Below are 4,426 nucleotides of genomic sequence, written 5' to 3' on the forward strand. Positions count from 1 at the left end.
GTTTTTAAGGTTTGAGAATCGAACCTTGAGAATTACACAATTATCCCTTGATTTGATAAGTTCCGAATGATGCCTGATCGGATTGACCTGATAGCGAGGAGGTCGCAAGACATTTCCATATAGGCTACCTGAAATGGTTTCCTTTCGCAAGGTCTACGACCTAGACCAGACCTTATTCAGTGCTGTATTGATGAGCCTTTTATCTTGACCGAGGTCCGCGACCTGGTTATACTTAGCGTATTTTTTGATGAAGCCAAGGAGTCACATCGCTTTGCAACCGACATGCAACGAAGGATGTTTTATCTAACGACCTCTTCAGATGTTATCCATTGCGTTTTGGCAGCTAATACATTAATGAAATACCTTTTGCTTTGACAGACATGTCCTATGTGCAATAAGTACCAGGCATGTGCATTAAATGTAAGCCATGCTGAAATGACATTCCTTATCAGAACATTAAATGTGGATCAGAGCGCATTTATGTGGAAGAGGGAAATGAGTCGTCGCTCGATTATTTCAACGGAGGAAAGTGGCGATTTGATTTCTTGAAGCATGATGGTTACTCATTTCCATTGATCGATGACACGTGGTCGCGATCAATGGCTATAGATGATTTCCGTTCAAACGTCGCTTGGCTTCAGGAAAATCAAGCACCACTTCCTTCACTATAAAATCTCAGGCTCTCCTCAAGCAATGTCACAATATTCACTTTTCCAGAAAGAGCAAGAAGCTGTCATGAGACCAGATTTTCCATCTTTTAGATTGGTGCGCATTTGACGTTCTCAGCAAGAAGTTCAATCGTCATACTCAATAGGTAAGGATGATTCTTTTATTACTTTCCTTTCTTCTGTTTTGACGATAACCATGCGACAACGGTGGGCGCTTGTGGGTGGTTGATCGAAGAATAAGCTTTTTTCTAGGGTTTGAGTCTTTGGGAGTGGTCCCCAAGGACTCTTAGGGTTTAAGGAAGACACTGTTTGTTTGTTCTCCCATGTCATCGTACAAAACTTAGTACGACGATTGAGTAATTCCTGCATGTCACTCTTTTTCAGATTAGAGAAGAAATGGACTCTTCAGCGACCCGAATAGACAAGGGAACGAGCTTGCCAGTGCAGGACCCCCTAGCAGGCCCCTCACAGGAAATCCTGTCAATTGCCATAGGAGAAGAAATCCAAAAAGCGGTAGACCAATACGCGATTAGCGTAGATGTTTAAAAGCATAGGATGTATACAGCTTAGAATCTGCCAGAGGGAATGGCTGCGATCTCTGAGAACATTTTCAAATGCGGAGCATTGATTCCCTTTCATTTTTTCATAAGGTCGGTCCTTGATCACTTCAGGGTCGCTCCTTTACAACTGACGCCAAATGCATATATGATAGTCGTGGCAATGTATATTGTATGCGGCGAGAACGGTCTTAGCAAGTTGACCGCGCTAGAGCTCGGTTGCTTGTATTACTTGAAGAAGAGTAAAGACAATGACTCTTTTTACCCCTCGAAGCGATCTTCGATCGAGGGAGGGATACATAGTTACCCCAGCAACGTCGGGACGTATGAGACGAAATTTTTCCTTTTTTATTACATGGCATTTGCCAATTTAATGAGTCGAGTAGGTCTTCCTTTCTTTTACTTGGCAAATTTTCCTTCTTTTAATCTTTGCTAATGAACTTTTTGTTTCTTCACAGTAAACAAGCCAACCAGGTTGTCGGCTCTCGTTGACTTCAACAAAATAACAAATTTTGGTCTTCTGCCCGAATAGAGTTGTGACGTGAGGCTGCTCGTGACAACCACGAACCTATGGAATTATGGCTTTTTCAGCCCCGAAGCGACCTTAAAACCCTTACTGAGTAAGTATCGGTAACCTTAGCCAACTTTGTTATTTTTATGCAGCGAATTGTTTTACTAATGATGTTCGCATGCAGCAACCATGCCACCGAAGGTGCCCAAGTCACTGAGAGCTAGGCAATTCACCTTCCCTCGGGTTGATGTAACAAGACCAATTGGGGCGACCCCTAGCAGTCCCCTAGTCGGAGGGACACCGGTGGGGGCGCCAGTTCGATTAGTAGGTGCTCCTTAACCTACAGCTGTCGTCCCAAGCAGAAGATGATGGCCCAGAAATCTAAGAAGAAGAAGAAGAAATTGGGGTCAAGGAGTCAGAGTCAGAGTCCGAGTCCGAGTCCGAGTTGAAAGGTTTGGGCATTTAGCTTGGGAGGTCATAACCTTACCAGACCTTTCACTCGGAGGGCCTCCCAGGGGCATGACCAACATTACCATTACCCTTGGAGATCTACAGAGGAGGTAAAGGGAGGTTACAGATCTCGGGAAGAGAGCAGGCACGAGACGCTACCTGCTGCGGGTACTGGCACGCCCGTGCTGGACTCTATAGGGTAAATCCTGGAACATTTGCAGCCGGTGATGTTTTCCCTGCTAGAGTGCCAGCTCATAGAGGCATTTGAGCAGTTCGTGGCCTCTAACCCCGTGGACTTGATGACCATGGCGTTTCAACATCAAAGCCAGGTAAAAGGGTTTGTCCTCATTGAGGACTTTCTTTCATTTCCTTACCACTCAGTTGGGGACTGTTGAGGGGCTTGTCGAGCTGAGAGAAGAGAATGTGCAGCTGAAACTAGACTTAGAAGCCGCATAGTCAGAGAAGAACCTATCCACCATTCAAGCAAACCAATATCTGTCTGAGAGGAACGCTGTGCTTCGTACGGTGGATTTCTAGAAGGCCAAGTTGGAGAAGAGGGGAGAAGAGGTTAAAGAGCTCCAAAGGAAAGTGGCCAGACTCACCAAAGAGGCTGGCAAGAAAAAGCTTGAGCTACGTACGAACTCCAAGCAGGCCTTGCGAGCAGAGCAGGACAGAGTGCAGTTATGAGAAGCCACCGAGAAGCAGAGGTGGGCACTTGAGGCAAAACTCCAATTGTCCCAAGGTCGTGTTGCTTTGCTAACCGAAGAGATGAAGCGTCAAAAGCTGTAGATTGAGAGGAGAATTACCGACGGGTCGATCCAGTCCATCTATGCCCTTCGGCCAAGGAATCCCAACATAGACCTCACCAACCTCCGGGATGATTACCAGAGGATCCTCACTTCTATGGTGCAGGTTGAGGATGAGGAGGAAGGTTAAGGGCCTGATCCAGAGGATGAGCATCCGAAGGAGTACGTCCTAGAGGAACCAGCGGCCGACCAAATGATTGGCAACTAACCCGGAGATACCGAGGTTGCACCTCCGAGGTCTAGGGATGAAGGCCAGTGATGGCTTCTTCTTTTTATTACTGTTTCTGTGCTCGCAAATATGTACTTGCCATTTTTAACTTTCAATAAATAAAGAGATCATTTTCCTTAATCATTCGTGGGTACTTATAATTTTCCATACCTTACAAGCGTTACACATGTGGACACGAGGTCGCTTTCTAACTATTTAGAATAGTGTTTGTACAAATAATATTTATGCGAACAGAAGGGCACACATTCGGGAAATGATATTACACAAAAGCTTATCTTATTTACAAAGCTTTAAAAAGGTAAGTCTTTACAAGAAAATTAGAAAATGAGTTCGGAATTACTAATTATAGGGGCGAAGGTGTTCAGCACTCCAAGCTTGTGGTACTTCGGAATCATTCAGCCTTCTAAGGTGATAAGTCCCTGGTCTTATCACTTTAGCAATACGGTATAGACATTCCCAATTCGGCCCCAATATCTCGCACTTGGTTCTCTTGTACAAAGAAGAACTTCTTTCAGAGCAAGGTCGCCGACCTAGAAGTCTATTTTTCTAACCTTAGAGTCAAAGAACCTCTTTGCGTGCTGTTGGTAGGCTGCTATCCTTAGCTGAGCCTTGCTGCGATTAGGTTAAGGTTATTCCCATTCTCATTGGGGGATAAAGCTAAGGGGTGGTTAATGGCACTACCAGCGGGGACTATCACAACTTAGAATGATCTAGCACAGAAGTTCTTGACTAAGTTCTTTCCTCCAGCAAAATCAGCAAAACTGAGAAATGATATCACATCTTTTCTACAAGAGGAATCTGAGTCATTGTATGAGGCTTAGGAGAGGTACAAGGAATTGATGAGGAAATATCCAAACGATGGGTTGCCAGTTTGGCTTCAAGTCCAAACTTTCTACAATGGACTGATGGGTAACGTGCAAACCATGGTGGATGCAGCATCGGGAGGAGCTTTGCAGAATAAGACACCAGAGGAGGCTTATGAGTTGCTTGAGGTTTTGGCAAGCAACAACTATCAAAGACCAAATAAGAGAGCAATACCTAGAAAATTCGCAGGTCTTCATGAAGTTGATGCTTTCACAGCCATCTCAGCCCAACTCATGGTACTTTAGAAACAGTTGGGAAGTATGCAGGTAAACTCCATTCAAGCACCTCAACTAACTTTTGATTTTTGTGCAGGAAATCATGTGAGCAGCGAGTGTCAAGTG

The 4,426-nt window shown here is 44.7% G+C and overlaps 1 non-coding gene across 1 annotated transcript; it reads right to left on the minus strand.

Annotated features, from left to right (window-relative positions):
• Positions 1–3,979: 3,979 nt before the first annotated feature.
• On the minus strand, positions 3,980–4,086 carry LOC116133601. The gene has a single exon (XR_004128583.1). It is a non-coding gene; the product is annotated as a small nucleolar RNA R71 (small nucleolar RNA).
• Positions 4,087–4,426: the final 340 nt, after the last annotated feature.

The sequence above is a fragment of the Pistacia vera genome, unplaced genomic scaffold (genome assembly GCF_008641045.1).
Source record: "Pistacia vera cultivar Batoury unplaced genomic scaffold, PisVer_v2 Contig270, whole genome shotgun sequence".
NCBI classification, from domain to species: Eukaryota; Viridiplantae; Streptophyta; class Magnoliopsida; order Sapindales; family Anacardiaceae; genus Pistacia; species Pistacia vera.